The following is a 17,865-nucleotide window of genomic DNA, read 5'->3' on the forward strand; positions in this document are numbered from 1 at the left end:
GAGGTGGAGATGTTGTTGACGATCCTATAAATCAGGCCACCCGAGTACCCGTTTAGTAATAGTCATACTTAGGCGCCTGTCATAATTACCACTTAAAAACCAAATAGCCTTATTTCGAAGTTTTTTCAGCATATTAATGTGTTCCTTTGTGTATGGGTCCCAGCAAACACAAGAATATTTCAGCACTGATTGTACTTACGTAGAATATAACTTCCATTTCAGGTCACTTGTGGAGTGTATGAAATTGCGCCGCAAGAAACCGACAATAGATGCTGTTTATTTTAAATAGAGCACGCTTGATGGAAGCTAGCTGTCCCCGCTCATAGCCTGCTGCATCGAAATTGAGAAATTGAGTACCAAACACGAAGTAAATCAATGGGAACATTTCAGACTTGTAAAGTTTCGAGAAAATTTGAGAGTCCCGAGATATACTGTTCGAACATGCTGATTATCACGGTCGACACTTCCTCCTCGATCGATGTAAAATTTGGCTCACAAAGTTATTTCCTGCTTTCATACCTACTATTACCGGAGACGATTTAAAATCAATGGTATGCAACCGAGATCCGTAGTTCGACCCCGATGTGGTGTTGGGCGTTCAGCGCCACTCGGAACATGGTGGCAGCTGTACAAACTAGAATCGTTTGTCCAGATTTTCTGAGTTTGGCAAATGGTGGTTCTAAAAGAGAACTGCTCAGAAAGAAAGAAAAAATGTTTCTCGTTTAAACTTGAGGAGTAATCGCTGAGTGCATGTTAACAAGGTTCATAAAGCTCCACCTCTTTACATTAGCGCGCAAAGGCAGTCTCCGTAAAGTTAAGCACTCTCCTATTAAATCAATCTCTCTCGCTCTCTTGCAAATGACTAAGCTCACAACGTATTTCTTTGTGTCCCTGTATGCGTGTCTGTGTGCATGTCTATGCAGGGTGCTTCACCTGACTGTTCACACAATTTTTAAAAAGTGGATTTTGTGTTAAAACAGCGTTTCTTTTTTCGGCATAGCATGGTCAGCGGTGTAGTACATTAGAAAACAGCCAAGATGTGCTAAATAGCAGGCCGGTTAACTAATATTGAATACTTATCTTTTAACAGATATACTACACCGCTGACAATGCTATGCCAAAAAAAAAAAAGCGCTCTTCTAACTCAAAAAGCCTACTTTTAAAAACTGTGTGAAGTGTATGTGAGACACCCTGTATATGAACGGGGGCAGCTTCCATAAAGCCAGCAGTCTTCAAGTGTATACACAAGAGCCAATTATATGTAAAGATGACGACTCGAGCTCGTGTGCGCGGTTGCTAGAGCAGATGTCCCCGAGTACAAACACATCCTGTCCACTTGACACGCATAACGCGGCCTTTCGTCGCGTGCTTGGCGCGCGTGAGTCACGAGCTATATTTGCAGGGCGCGGCCCGACGTCTCGCCCGAGAGACGCATGCAGACAGCGGATTACGCAAGGCGACCGCTCCTTCTGGCGCTGTTGTGGCGAGGAGCGGCCACGGGCTGCTGCTCTCCAGGGGGCGCCCTTGCATGACGGTACACACGTAACAGACGTCAGACTACGCGCGCATTTGTGTGCATACACTGACAAGCTGACAGCTGATGGAAAAAGAAGCCGCGTAGCCTCTGAGTAAACGTGTGTGTATACAGAGTTATTGGCTGCCTCTATATAGCAGCGCGTTGTGCGCACATATACGGGTTAATTCGAAGTGCCGCTTTATTCGAACCAATGTTCTGATCTCCGCTCAACATCTAGCTGTATTAAAGAGGCTCGCGTTAATTCGAGCTCCGCTTAATTTTAACAAATCTACGCCTTCTTTCGAGTTCAAATTACGGAGAAGCGACTGTGCATCTGCTTACTTGAGGAGAGGTAATACATCATAGCCATACATGAACATAGATTTTCTTCGTCGCTTGCAGACTACATGTGATTTCATATGCTCTAAATACGACCGCGGTGGATGAATACGACCCTAGGTCAGATTGGCTCAGAGCCACGGGGAATTCGCGAGCGGCTAACCGGTTCGTCTCTCAGGACATGGCGCTGCACTCCTCGAGCAGTCTGCGTAACTTTTACTGACTTTTGTGGATTAGCAGTGAATCTCGCCCTTCCAATATGTTGACATAGCCTGTCCAAGATATTTATAAGGACTATATACACACGTGCTCAGTTTCGTTTTGTTCACAAGCACACGGTGTCGCTAGAAACGGAGGCCAAATTTTCAACCAACACTGATCGCTTAATTGCGAACACTTTAAAAGCCATTAAACCAGTTTTCCATCGGAGCGAGCCCCGCCGCGGTGGCTCAGTGGTTAGGGCGCTCGACTACTGATCCGGAGTTCCCGGGTTCGAACCCGACCGCGGCTGCTGCGTTTTTATGGAAGCAAAACGCTAAGGCACCCGTGTGCTGTGCGATGTCAGTGCACGTTAAAGATCCCCAGGTGGTCGAAATTATTCCGGAGCCCTCCACTACGGCACCTCTCTCTTCCTTTCTTTTTTCACTTCCTCTTTTATCCCTTCCCTTACGGTGCGGTTCAGGTGTCCAACGATATATGAGACGATACTGCGCCATTTCCTTTCCCCAAAAACCAATTATTATTATCGGAGCGAATTCAGCCACAGTCTGCAATAAAACCGAAGACGTACCATACATAGCCTCTCCAACAAGTGCGTGCGTGCGTGCGTGCGTGCGTGTGCGTGTGCGTGTGTGCGTGCGTGCGTGCGTGCGTGTGTGTGTGTGTGTGTGTGTGTGTGTGTGTGTGTGTGTGTGTGTGTGTGTGTGTGTGTGTGTGTGTGTGTGTGTGTGTGTGTGTGTGTGTGTGTGTGTGCGTGCGTGCGTGCGTGCGTGCGTGCGTGCGTGCGTGCGTGCGTGTTGAAGATACACCCGACAGGAGTGCGGCCCGGAGTAAAGAATTGCATGCACGTAAGGCGGCATTGGTACAGTAAGCCATCCGCATATACATCGTGCAGCGCCCCGTTTGGCTCCCTCTGGCGGCGCACGCGATGACCGATGGGCAGTCCCCGTTGACATCTCCGCCTAAGCGGAGCGCATCCCTGCGGGCGGTATAATTGATCCCGCGAGTGCGCGCATCCAGGCGTGTCGCTTCTCCTCGCCGGCAGCGGAGTCGGCGACTGCATGCGTGCGCAATACGAAACAGGGCACGTGCCTTGTATACCTCAAGCCACGAGTCGTGTGTGTAGTTGGACGCACCTATATAGCTACGGCCGTGTGGAGACAGGAATGAGAAAGAGAACTGTGGTGTACAGCCTTGGTCAAAAGTCTTAAGGCCAAAGGCTTTTTTGGTTCAGCCACATAACAGAGCCGTTACGGCACTATTAAATACCGAATGACCTTGAAATACTATATCAGAAGGTTTCTTCTTGCGGTAGAGAGGCTTTATGCTTGACTTGAGTTTTGAATGATCCGCTACACGGAGCATTCATTTCGCGGCAGCTGAACGCTGTGGCCTTAAGACTTTTGACCAAGACTGCACATGACAGAAAAAAATTAAAATGAAAATAAATAAAATGTTGAACACTGCAACGTAAAGGGCGATTAATTCTGTTCACCTGCGGGCCCTCTCTCTGTATAGAGCGTATAGAAGAAGCGGAGCAAGCCTTTTCAACACACGATTAGTGTTAAGAAAGCAATCGAAAACAAGGCCGAAACGAATCTTGTGATCTACGGAGCGATAATCACCTGCACTCAGTCGAAAACGGCATACCGTTTTTATTTGCATAATGAATGCCCTATTCTAAAAAAACAGCTGATTTGTTTCTGTTTTCTTCTTTCCTTTAGGTGTGTGTATGCGTATGTGTGTGTGTGGGGGGCGGGGGGGGGGGGCGTTCTTTACGCGGGGTACACAGTGTTATGACAAAAACTGAAGCAGGTAAAAAGGCGAAACACAGTATAGGCTCGCATTAAAAAGCTTTGTACCTTTTTATTTTCTTCAATTTTTTTCTTCTCGGTGCTGCACAATTGTCTAACCTTTAGTTGGTGCTGCAAAACACGCACTAATAGATTTCCTTGAATTTTGCTCATTGTCTTGTATTTTGCACTTTCCATTTATTTCCTGTATTCTACTTTTGTGTCGGACCTGCCACTAATCTTTGGCTGTTGGTACTGAAAGTTTTTTCGTAATTTTTTGAACATTAAGATGGAAAGAAAGATGACGGTGATGATGATAATAAGAATTTCATCTAGCAAAACACAGCACTCAGCGAGGAGTCCTACCACTATAGTTGCTACAACCCTTAATATGGCAGGTCAAACAGAGAGACGACTTTGGCAGGAGTGGTTTCATTTAGTTCTCGGATCCCTCGCGGAACATTTTATCGGTTGTACTTCCCGTAAGATGAGAAGTATAGTAGTTTTGAGATTCGGCAGATGGCGCTTTATAATTTTTCGTACTTTTTTCGGCGCCCAAGAAATAGTGCCAGCTAGCATTCGCTATCGTCAGGAACACACTTCCCGTCACAAGAGTGCGGTGCATTTAATACGCGAAGGAAAAAAAAAACCTTCTGACAGCCGAAGCAGGGGGTGCGTTCATTGCGAGAGTAAATACGGTTTGTGTAGTGAATGTGTAGACCATGGGAGGAAGGATGGCGGATAGACAGCGTGATATGAAGCGGAAATGCTTCTTTTGCACACGCAATGAAAAAAAAAATACAAATGCATTTTACATATGGCATGTAGTATACACCTGCAGCATACGGAAGCACGCCACAGCGGTATACATATACGAATCAAAAACTATCTTAATATCGAGTTCCAAGCCTGCTCTGAAACTGAGAGCACTGTAATCAAAGTGGGCTCAATCGTAGTATACAGTTCGCTCTGTGCCGTGCTGTCGATTAGAGGCGTCAGGTGTGCTTCTGCTATCAAACGGACACAGCCGCTCTCTTCATTGTCCCTATCCTTACCGTCTGCCAGTCCAGAAGCTTTGATTGCATAACAGCGCTGCAAAGGCTGATCGCTGGTAGCTGTAATTATGCACTTGGTCAAGGCATTAGGCGAGAGCCTATTCGCTCGCGGAAGGTGCACCTGCAGCTTTGTCTAGTGAACCATAGCGAACATATGCTGAGCTATCTTGGTGGGAAGTTGTGGGCGACAGTCTCGACATTGTGGTTATTCAAGCGATCACCGTTTCAATGGTGCGAACGATAGCAGAAAAAAAAATGTGAGAGAGAATGAAAGAGACCATCTTTAAATGTTACTGGAGATGTTATAGGCTCGATATGCGACCATGCAATATTCTACTCCCTGTGACCACGATGATGGATGAAGAATGGCGTATATATATATATATATATATATATATATATATATATATATATATATATATATATATATATATATATATATATATATATATATATATATATATATATATATACGACATGCACATATATGTTGCACGCGCACACGATCAAATGTAAATGTATTCATAGTGAAAAGATTCGTCCTGCTCCCCTATATATAAGAAATTTACAAGTGACTCTGTCGCACGCAAAGCAAATGGCCCGAGGTTCAAAGAGATTTTTCACATCGAAGCACGAGTCATAACAACGGTGGAAAGAGCCACTTTCGCGACGTTACTGTTTATAAATGCATACCACTTGCATGCAGACACATAAGCGCGGGCAGTGGTGCCAACCTCGGTGCCTCATGGACCCAAGGTATGCACCCTTAAGAAAATGGTCTAAAGACTTCTGTAGACTCTGTCGCCTTCCTACGGATATTTCCTTCCGTCAATTGATAGTCTATAGATTGTCGATAGAAAAAAATTCCACTAAAAGTATATGCCATAAATCTATAGACTATCTAAGGATTTGTTTTGCTTATATACTAGTGTATAGGATTTGTCTATAAAAGCCTGCAGACTTTTTAGACAAGAGAGAGAGAGAATGAAAAGGAAACGCAGGGAGGTTAAGCAGATGTGAGTCTCCGGTTTGCTACCCTACACTGGGGATGGGGGATAGGGGTTAGAAAGATGACAGAGAGGAAAACGCAAAAAAAAAGGAACGTGCACACATGGAGACACACACACACAAGGCGTTCCAGTTAGTCTTTTACACAGGCCGGTAGACTGTAAGAAGCGCAAAAGCGCTTGCACGGCCTTCTTCTGCGGCGGTAGGTCCTTTCGATGTTGCAGAATTCTTTTTTCGGATAGCGGTTGGTCGTCCAGTTGGTCAAGTTCGTGGCTAAGGCATGCCCTCTGTGGACTGTACTGCGGGCAGGAGCACAATATATGGCCAATTGATTCCTCATGGCCGCAGTGGTCACAGGTCGGGGTGTCGGTCATCCCTATGCGGAAGGCATAGGCTTTAGTAAAGGCAACACCCAACCAAAGTCGATATAAAAGCGTGGCGTCTCTACGGCGAAGGTGTGACGGCGCTCGAAGACTTAATGTTGGATCAAGTGAGTACAGTCGCGTATTTATTAAATGTGGCTCGTTCCATTGCGACTCGGTGCACTGCCGAGCAAGTAGGCAGAGCTTCCGTGCCGCGTCAGTTCTAGAAAGAGGAATTGGGACGTGGCGCTCCTCAGTATGGGCCGAGCGGGCAGCGTGATCCGCCCGTTCATTGCCGATAATCCCGCAGTGACTTGGAAGCCACTGGAACGTTATTTCATGGCCGGCATCACTTATATGGTGTAACGTCTCTGCAATATGGAAGATTAGTTGTTCGTGCGGTCCGCGTCGTAGAGGTGACAGTAGAGACTGCAGTGCCGCCTTCGAGTCGCAGAATATTGTCCATTTGTGTGGCGGTTCATCACCAATGTGATGAAGGGCAGTTAAGAGCGCTGCGAGCTCTGCTGCCGTCGATGTTGTCGCGTGGGTCGTCTTAAATTTGATTGTTGTAGCTTTCGCTGGAATGACGACTGCCGCCGCGGATTTTAGACAAAAGTGTACATACAGTCTATAGACTGTCTAAAGAAAAAGGGCGAAGCCAAGCACACGTTGCATGTGTGGCTTTACCTGTCTCTTCCCTGTCACACGGAGCGGCGCCGTGCGACAACTGCGGACGAGGGGGACCACCCCGGCTGTCAGAGCAGGGGGTTCGGCACCGCGGCGCGGACAAACGGGAGACGGGCCGAGGGGTGCACAAAGGAAGGCCGCCGCGTCGACTTAAAAAAGGAGTGCACGGCTGCCCGCGAGAGCGCACAACGGGACAACGAGCGGACCCCGCGGCGCGTTATCGCCCATCTGTCAGCGATGACCGGCGACGCATTCCGACGCCGCCGCGCGGAGCTGCCACACCGGCGCCGAACTGAACACACGCGAGAAAGAAAGAAAGAAAGAAAGAAAGAAAGAAAGAAAGAAAGAAAGAAAGAGATAGATGGAGAGAAAGAAGGAAAGAAAGAAAGAAGGAAGAAAGAAAGAAAGAAAGACAGAGAAGGAAAGAAAGGAAGAAAGAGATAGAGAGAAGGAACGAAAGAGATAGATAGAGAAAGAAGGAAAGAAAGAGGGAAGAAAGAAAGAACGAAAGAGATAGATAGAGAGAAAGAAGGAAGGAAAGGAAGAAAGAAAGAGAAAGAGAATGAAAGGAAGGAAATAAGAAAGAAAGAGAGAGAGAAAGGAAGAAATAGAGATAGAGAGAAAGAACGAAAGGAAGGAAATAAGAAAGAAATAAAGAGAGAGAGAGAGAAAGAAGGAAAGAAAGAAAGAAGGAAATAAGAAAGAAAGAAAGAGAGAGAGAGAGAAAGAAGGAAAGAAAGAAGGAAAGCAAGAAAGAAAGGAAGAAGCTCACACCAGAAGCGAGGCTGCGCTGTGGTGCGTACTGTATGCAAAGAATGTACAAAGTGTGTGTGTGTGTGTGTGTGTGTGTGTGTGTGTGTGTGTGTGTGTGTGTGTGTGTGTGTGTGTGTGTGTGTGTGTGTGTGTGTGTGTGTGTGTGTGTGTGTGTTGTGTGTGTGTGTGTGAGAGAGAGAGAGAGAGAGTTCTGCATTCCTCTGGGGCTTAATGTAGTCAGTTACAGGCTACTCATACAAACGCCGCAGTATGGAGGATCACTCTAAAAGGAAGGTGGACATCGTGACGTTACGACGTCGTTCCAATGAGAAGGCGTAAACGGCGGCACTTAACACTTGGAGTCTTTTTTGCATGCACCTCAGGCTGGAGCTGCTACAAGGGGGACAGCCAAGAAATAACGCTGCAGGTGGTGGAGATACAGTAAGCATATCTGCCCGTCTGCTCTGCATCACACGCAACTGTTGCGTTGCAGGTACCTTTATTTTCTCACTTCCTATCTGCTGCTTCAGTCGAAATGGGCGGCGCTTTAAACCAGGCGACAGAACGCGAAGCTCGGTGCACAAGAGCGTCACATGGTGAATGCTAGGGTCATCATCGTGTCTAATTACCGTATGCGAAACGTATCAGCTTTCATGGGCCAATTGCATTAAGAAAAGTAGCATCGTTTTTAGTCGTTTGAACGACAGGAAATTGTCAATTGGTGAACACCTATTTAAATAAGCGAATATTCACTAAGCAACAAACATACGGGGACTAAAAATAGAAACAACAGTTCAAGACGAGTAGCGTCGGCGTGCTGTTGTTTCTCTTGTTCGTCACAGTGTGTTTGTTAGGCTATGAACATTCACATTTACTACCAATACCCCGAACCCTCACGCTGGTAAGTTAATTAAATAGTAACGTCAATTGATAATCTTTTACGACCGCAAAATGAGAAAAGTTTCAATTATAGCGTCGTAGGGAACGTCACAACGTCGTCTGAATATCTGATGCTGTGATAATAATTAAAAAAAAACATGTTTCTCTCTCGCTCGAACCTCTCGTAGATAATCGCTCATTGAGTGCGAATAAATTGTTCCCATTCGCATTTCTAGCTCGACTACTGATCCGGAGTTCCCGGGTTCGAACCCGACCGCGGCGGCTGCGTTCTTATGGAGGAAAAACGCTAAGGCGCCCGTGTGCTGTGCGATGTCAGTGCACGTTAAAGATCCCCAGGTGGTCGAAATTATTCCGGAGCCCTCCACTACGGTACCTAATTCTTCCTTTCTTCTTTCACTCCCTCTCTTATCCCTTCCCTTACGGCGCGGTTCAGGTGTCCAACGATATATGAGACAGATACTGCGCCATTTCCTTTCCCCAAAAAAACCAATTATTAAACCAATTATTAGCCCTTCTCACTAATCCAAACACGCGTCAAAAGAAGCGCCGTCAAGGGCAGCGTGCAAGCCCAGATGGTCACCGCTGTGACATTACAGGCATCAAATGGCGAAGCAACATGACGCCGGCGGTGGGGAACAAATATATTTGATAATTCTACGCAAACGCAGGAACTCTTTTACAACGCTATGTGTTCTACGCACGCACGACACAGGGCATCAGGCAGCGGCACACACGAGGAGAGGGACCGGCGTCTGCGTCGACGTCCAGCGCTCCCCCTCCCCAGGGCGGCGGCCGACCGGAGATAAGCGAGCGATAAGCGAGAGCAGACCGACACGCACTCACACACGCCCACGGTGCAGTCCGCAGCAAGACGCAATTAGCGCATGTCATATCCGGTGACAGGTGCTCTCTCCCACCGCACCTCATCGTCCCCCTCTCCACCGGTGGGCACCTCCTCGTGTCGCGCGACTTGGCTGCCACTGTTGCCCCGCAGCGCACACGGGCTTGTCCTGGGAGTTCCGTGCAACGACACAGTGAAGCAGAATGACCGCCACTCGATTGGTGGAGAACACGTGGCCCTCGAGACTGGCCTAGGCCTGAGTGTCCTGGATAACAACCACTGGATTGGTGGAGAATACCCGGCCCTCGAAACAAGCCTAGGCCTGGTTGTACTTGATAACAACCACTCAGCTGGTGCAGAGCACCTGGTCCCGGAAACTAGCCCAAGGCCGGATTGTGCAAAACGACCGCCAATCGACTGGCGGGGAAGACCTGGGTCTGGTGACCAGCCAAGGCCTGTTCACCTTGGGTAACGACCACTCAGATGGTGGAGGACACAGCCCTAAATACTGGATCAAGTCCGGCTATCCCGGATGACCTCCACTTAACTGGTTGATGGGAGCTTAACGTCCCAAAGCGACTCAGGTTATGAGGACGCCGTAGTGGAGGGCTCCGGAAGTTTCGACCATCTGGGGTTCTTTAACGTGCACTGACATCGCACAATACACGGGCCTCTAGAATTTCGCGTCCGTCGAAATTCGACCGCCGCAGCCGGGATCGAACCCGCGTCTTTCGGGTCAGCAGCCGACCGCCGTAACCACTGAGTCACCGCGGCGACTCCACTCAACTGATGGAAGGCACGCGGCCCTGAAGCGGTATATATAGTGTTCTGATGCTCGCCCCCATAAATGTATCTGGCAAGGGCAGAACCCGACCGCGGCGGCTGCGTTTTTATGGAGGAAAAACGCTAAGGCGCCCGTGTGCTGTGCGATGTCAGTGCATGTTAAAGATCCCCAGGTGGTCGAAATTATTCCGGAGCCCTCCACTACGGCACCTCCTTCTTCCTTTATTCTTTCACTCCCTCCCTTCTCCCTTCCCTTACGGCGCGGTTCAGGTGTCCAACGATATATGAGACAGATACTGCGCCATTTCCTTTCCCCCCAAAACCAATTATTATTATTATTGTTAAGGGCACAACCAAGCCCGAGCCTTTTATCGCAATAGTTCATTGAGCCGTTCGTGGCACTGACCGCATTCAAGCGCAACTGAAACACGGTGACCGGTAGTGTCATACGCTCACGGGTGCGCGCACAGAACTGTTTCCAAGTTCGGTGACCCGACGCGTCAGTGAACTTGCAAGCGAGGGACAGTGCCTGTCTTGTCCATTCTATTCGTCCCTTGTCTCTGCGCAGTTCCATTCAAAAATTGCATGTGAAAAACCACACTTCGTCTGCAGCCTTAAACGAGAAACAGAAAACACAATGCCTAGTGTTGATATCCACTTCTGCACAGCCGCACGCAAGCAGCATCCTTCGATATCAAAAGACTCGGCATGGTATGCGCCGCGCAGCCATTATGTCTCGCTGATCAGACCATGCACTGCCAAACTTTCACCAACTGCACGTGTCCTCGCGGAGGCAACTATCCGGCCTGTGGCTCCCGGTGGGCTGTCGTTCTGCACAGCACAGCACGGACGATGCTGCACCCAACTTCGGTGAGGCGCCCGACAGAGCGTGCGCGCACACTGCCCCCATCAGCGCCCCCTCTCCGCCTCCTCGTCGACCAGAGCACTCCGATGCGGCCGTCGATAAGGGGGCGATTTCGAGGCGACTGACCAACTGTCGCCTCCGCCGTCGCACTCCTCACTAGGAGCGAGCAAATAAATAAATAAGACGGGACAACGTTCGAGTTCGTATACACGCGACAACTTGTCGCGAGGGGAGTGCTTCGAGAAAGTAAAAGATAAAGGAGAGCAACTTTGGAAGGAGAAGCCGCGAGTGGCCTCCGGAATTCCACCGAGCGAGAGCCGTCAGTGCTCCTCGCCGGCAGCTCACTATGTGTGCGACCGCACCGCAGCAGGCAAAATTCTCATGCGCGGATTATAGTCACTTTTTTTTTCTTGTTGTCGAGCGAGGTTGGAACTAGGGGTATAGGAAGGAGGGCTTTGCTTTTCTCTTATTTTCGATGGAATGTAAATTCTGGTTAAGAAAGCAGGCAGGCTTATAGTTTTATGGCGGGTGGTCGAAATTATCCCGGAGCCCTCCACTACGGCACCTCTTTCCTCCTTTCTTCTTTCACTCCCTCCTTTCCCCTTCCATTATGGCGCGGTTCAGGTGTCCAACGATATATGAGACAGATACTGCGCCATTTCCTTTCCCCAAAACCAATTATTATTATTATTATTATTATTATTATTATTATTATTATTATTATGGCGCAAGGGCATCTATGGCCAAAGAGCGCCATGGCACAAGGCATTTTCCATTTCTCAAAGTGGGGTCAAAGACCCATTTCCCAAGCATTTCACCCTAACGAAGCCGAGCACCAGACCGGGGGAAAGCTTGTACCCATTGTATCACCGGTGGGCTCCCGGCGGCACTGGGGATCGAACCCCGCACCTCCCGCATGCGGGGCGGATGTTCAACCACTTGCATACCACGCACTCTATACATAGAGATGAAGCACGCACAAAGGCACCGGTTGGGAGCAACAGAGCTGTCGCAATCAACACCTTCTTCCCCGACAACGGGGCAGAGGGAGAAGGAAATGCTCTCCCCATTCCACGGGACCTTACGCCCCAACGTGGAGAGCTTCGCGTGTTCACCTGACGGACCAGCTGGCACTGATGACTCCATGGATTGGGAAGGTGTGCTCATATATCCATAGGATTTCTCTCCTTTCAAGGCAGTGGGTCCGAGAGTTTGTTTTACGATATATGCACCCAAACGGGATGTAATAATAATAATAATAATAATATAATAATAATTGGTATTGGGGGAAAGGAAATGGCGCAGTATCTGTCTCATATATCGTTGGACACCTGAACCGCGCCGTAAGGGAAGGGATAAAGGAGGGAGTGAAAGAAGAAATGAAGAAAGAGATGCCGCAGTGGAGGGCTCCGAAATAATTTCGACCACCTGGGGATCTTTAACGTGCGCTGACATCGCACAGCACACGGGCGCCTTAGCGTTTTTCCTCCATAAAAACGCAGCCGCCGCGGTCGGGTTCGAACCCGGGAACTCCGGATCAGTAGCCGAGCGCTCTAACCACTGAGCCACCGCGGCGGGTCAAACAGGATGTGCTGCACTGTTTCTAGAAACACGTTCGAGAGTTTAGGAACACAGGTAACATATATGAGCCGGGGCGATTTCGACAGCAGTTCGTTAACATTCGGAATTAGTGGAGCGAGCGTATAGTATATACAGAGCACAAGCTGCGAATACTTAGGCTACGAGTATCCGGAGATGCTCTCCAATGCAAATTTGCTTTAACTGGACCCCACGTTTCGACCAATCTAAGTCGTTTCTTTCCCCTTAAGTTTTAAAGGGGGAAAGCGAGCTTTACAGGGTTACAAGAGAATGGAGAGTAACGGCGGGAAAGGGAAGAAAAATGATGTGAACTGTAGTCAGTTTTGCCTAATAACACTAAAACACACAAAAACTTCACGTCAGTACACGAAAGCAGCGAAAACTTGGGAGGATTATAAAGAAGAAAGGGAGACAACCTCTCCCCGCATCCCCCCGAAAATCGGGTATCCTTCCCCTCAGATCCCTTCCAAACACCCGGGAGCCCACACAATCGCCCCTCGCTGCAACCAGTCCTCCGGCAACCTTTCGTCCCGCGTCCCCCCCCCCCCCCCCCCCCCAGCACACACGCACGCATCGCTTGCAGCATTCAAGCTGCGACGCACACGTGATCCGCGTGAGTGCGTTGGTGTTCGCGCCGCGCTTTGGACCAAGCCCCTAGATATATATGTATACATACATATATATAGCTGCGGGATCGGATCCCGCAGCCATCATCACCCCTCGGATCTCTCTCTCTCCCTCTCCTGTTCTTCGAACGCACGCATGCATACACACTAGCGCGAAGTCCGACTGTCGCGGTTCCCAAGCCTCCCCTTTACGTCGCCATCAATCTTCGCTTTTCAGCGGTGCCTGCGTTCACGTGCTTGCACGTGTATGGCGCATATCGCCCATGGCGCACGCGCCACAAATCTATATATTCCGCGTGGAGTGGTTTGGTCGTGGTATCAATTGCGGCCGCGGAGCGATTGTGGAAAAGGGGCGCTATATATATATATATATATATATATATATATATATATATATATATATATATATATATATATATATATATATATATATATATATATATATATATATATATATATATATATATATATATCGGGGGAGGTTCGATGTTTGGCGGCTTTCACTTGCCCCCCTTGATGGTATGTGCCCCCACAATACCGATCTCTTATATACACTTGCGATGCTGCAGGGGGCTTCGGATTCGACGCTAACGATATTGCGGGCATATATACACTTGAAAATTTAGGCGTCAAAGAAAGGTGTATAAGCTGATAGTTTGGTGCTTTCATTAGTCCTAACATGTGACCAGATATCTGCATAGAGCGTAGTAAAGTGGTTCGTAGTGAGCTGCATAAGCCCGTCCATAGTGACGTCCAACCGCTGCAGAGGAATAGTCTACACTTTTACTATACGATCTTGAAACGAGAAGGCAAAATGAGTTTGTGAATTTGATTAGTGTGCGTGTTCTGCATGACAGCGGCACTCTAACTAAGTGGTGCTTGTTGGTAACGTTTGGGCGCCAAGTTTTCCTCGGATAGCCACCAATATTCCGGACGCCTGTCCGCACTGCCGCCACCTGGTATCCCCCAAGTCCATCGGTTGGTGCACACAAATTCACATCCACCTAAGCACACACGCGCGCAAACATGCGCAGTAGCAGCGAGGAATTGCACTCCTCTTTCAGCCTTATATAATTTAGTTCATTCCCGAATCTTACTGCAAGTTTTTTTCGAATAATATAACTTCTGTGACATATGTGATCCCCCCGAAGTTCCCTTATGACTTATGTGCTGAACATTGGATTTTTTGGAAAACTTCCCAAAGTATTTAGCCTTCAAATAATGTTTTATTTTTTCGTCGCGTTATTTTTTGGTAATCGGACGTATATGTGAACGTCGAACTTGAGTTTTGTCATGCAGATAACCGCAATGCATATATACTCCAATACAGTCATTTCGTTTGGTCATCTGCTTTATACGTATGTCTAAGCATCTTTATGCTGCCGTGAATTGTTTAGTGTAAGAAAAATAAAGAAACCTGCATTGAAAAAAATATCGCTGTTGCACAGTGTGCAGTCCAGTGATGTGTATGCACCTTTACGCCGGGCCGACACAGGCCACTTAACATTGCGTTATCATCTTTGCCCCAATGCGAATTCTTTAAATTCTGATTGATTGGCCCGCGTTAGGTGCGAAATAACTATGCTGTCGAGCATCAGACAACTATATGAGAGCCTCTCCACTCGGCTTGGCCAACATTTACATGCTAATGAACACCTCCAATAATGCGCCATAAAATTACATGTATGAGCAGCCGCAGGCATTAATTTATGCTGTCAGAATAACAAATAAAGACGAAATATGAATTACTCTGTCTGTTCGTGAGCATAGCGACTGTGTCTTGTTTCACTTTGTCAAGATTCCGGCATAGTTTTGCATAACATGGATGGCCACTACTTTGCTTACAGGATACGTTTATTGTTAAAATAACAAAATAACTGCAGAACAGCACTGGCCTAAAAGGCGAGATGATGTTAGAGTAGTGCATAAGCGGTGAATTAAGAACAATATGAGTCGGTTCACGCTGTATATAGAGCAACACTGAATCCATGCAGCGTGTTGTGTGTATACTATGCCAAGATATATGCATGTGACAGTCGCAGACCAAGTAGAGAGGAAAACACAATAACGAAACAGATATGAATATAGTCGGAGGCAGGGGCAAGAAAATAAAAGGGGGGAGGGGTCGCAGAAACATCGCCATCTCACAAATTGCGTCGCGTGCAAGACTTGTGGACCACGGTTCAAATTAAGGCTCTGCGCATACGACCCAGAACAATAAACATATCCTCATGACAAAATCAGTATCAAGCCCATATTGTTGTGTAGAGAAGGGAAAAGTAAAACAGTGGTAAGGAGGAAGAACACATACCTAATACCTATATATGGAGTGCGCTGTGTAGGAAGCAGCAAATGTGAGCATACTTGAGAGGTAAGAAGGCCTTTGGAAAAGCGTTGTGTCATGCAACACATTGTTCAGTAAGTTGTTGTATGCAGCCATATATGAAGGCAACAATCTCATGTTTGGAGTGTATACAACGATAGCCAATCAGCCAAGAGTGGTGTTGAAGAAGTTGCACTATAGTCCACCGGAAAAAAAGATATATATAAATGCGCATTTCGCCGCGTGCGAAGGCACGTCTGCGATGAATAACGAATACGTGATTCATCATCGCAGAATGAAGACCTTAAAGGACTCGCAAGGCGCAACTAGATGTACCCATTAACGTCGTCTGCGACAAGCCGCTAAGAGCTCCTGTAACTCTTTTATTTCGCTTGCTTCCGCCTTCTTTGTGCCTGCAACCGCGACGCCCCTAAACAAGACACGACAGTCCCAAAAGTACATATCTACGGAAAGAGCACTACTCACAAGATCATTTAGCCCAGGAGATGGTGGTAAGGGACAGATTGCGGAGGAGAGGGGATATCAGGGTGAGGGAAGCGGTTTTCGTCAGTTCATGGTGCAACCGCAAGCTATTTATTAATCGCGTTTTTGTACCTGTGCTCACGCCCCAAACAAGCTTCCGAGACACGCGATACATTAACAAAGTTTAAAATATGCGGACAAGGGCTGACGCAAAGTTAAACGGATGAGCCTTCGAACGCGTCCTCTCGCACCTTCGCGCTCCTACCCGCATGTGTCAGGGGCTGAGCACAGACTGATGAAGCTGTCTGCGCAAACGGGGAGAATATATAAAGTCGGTCGCGGGAGTCGCGCGTATACCTCGGGAACGTTCGGCCCGCGTGACAGCTCAGACCCGGATATGATGGAGTGCGCACGAAGAGGAAACAATTTGGCCCGGCGTGCAATCAGCAAATGGAAGCGGGAAGAGCGGCGTTTTAATGCGCTCATGCCCGACGACACCCTTTTACGCGGATGAATGAGGACTACGCTGCATGCAAAGGGGAGAGGGGACGACACCACTGCAGGATTCTCTCCATTATACCCACGAAGACTGCCCGTGCTCGACACCCCGCATTCATTCACTAAACGCTCAGTTTTGGATCAGCCCGCTCTCTTACGATATTACGGACGGTGCTAATTTTGATGCAGTCCCAAGTACAGATTACTCGCAAAAAAGTATTCTGATCTATGCAGCCATATAACTGTACCTAACTGAACTTCGTACTGCTTGGACGGTCTAAGGATGACGGTCCACTAGCACAATCGGTTGGCGGCGTGTGATGTGAATGACCGGGAAACGTACGGATCACATTAGTAACGCGAAGTCACGGCAATTATCGCGCGCCCACGTGCAAAGCGCATTGTCGAAAAAGCGCAACCGTGCGAACCGCAGTTACGTTCAAAAACAGCTGATCGCCACTTTCGGGGCGGTATCGACACCGCGCCACCCCACACAAAAGAGGCAAGGGTCACGCCATCGGCCGGTCGGGGGTCACGCCACCGCAGAAAAGAAGGGCCGTCGTCTGCTCACCTGGCGTACAGTAGTGGGGGCGTAGCAGACGACAGCGGGCGAGAGCCGCCACCACGCAGCGGGGCCTGGTCGTCTCAGCCGAGCCGTGGCCGCCCCGCCGCGCCCATGGTCGTCGCTTCGGACCCCCCTTCCGGTCGGCGGCCGCGAATTTTCCGGGGCCGTGGGAAGAGCGTCGCACGCTTGGCCAGAGACAGCGGCCCGCGCCCAACGGCTTTCACGCCCGAACTCGCCGACCCGAACTCGCCGGTCGCCCCGCTCTGTCGCGCTCGGCCGCCGACGCTGTCGGCTCAGATAATCGCCGCCTCGGACCAATGGAGCGCTGCGTGCGGGCGTGACGTCAGCCCTCGCCCTCTCCACGACATGCGGCGGACACGCCCTGCAAACGAAGCATCTCATTACCGCGGCGCTCCAATGGGAGCCGCGCGCGGTCGCCGCGAGCACCGCCTTCCAAATACCGCCCCTTTGCAGGGGTGGGGGGCCGCCGCGTCTACGTTTGAAAAAGGGGGGCTGAATTGTCAACGAAAAGGGGGATAGGGGGGGGGGGGATCTGCCTCTCACCCCGAGTGGGGACTTCTCTCGCCCGCTGGGACATCGGCGCTTGACTGTGTCGCCGGGGGGGTTCCGTCGCAGGACAGGAGTCGCCG

The 17,865-nt window shown here is 48.9% G+C and overlaps 1 protein-coding gene across 2 annotated transcripts in view; it reads right to left on the reverse strand.

Annotated features, from left to right (window-relative positions):
- LOC144128374 (paired box protein Pax-6-like) overlaps positions 1–17,502 on the reverse strand; it is a 62,598-nt gene extending 45,096 nt beyond the window's left edge. For both annotated transcript variants that reach the window (XM_077661737.1, XM_077661736.1), the window contains exon 1: positions 17,222–17,502. The gene's annotated coding sequence lies outside the window, so the exon portion shown is untranslated. The remainder of the gene's footprint in view (positions 1–17,221) is intronic.
- Positions 17,503–17,865: the final 363 nt, after the last annotated feature.

This window comes from Amblyomma americanum, chromosome 4 (genome assembly GCF_052857255.1).
Source record: "Amblyomma americanum isolate KBUSLIRL-KWMA chromosome 4, ASM5285725v1, whole genome shotgun sequence".
Classification (NCBI taxonomy): domain Eukaryota; kingdom Metazoa; phylum Arthropoda; class Arachnida; order Ixodida; family Ixodidae; genus Amblyomma; species Amblyomma americanum.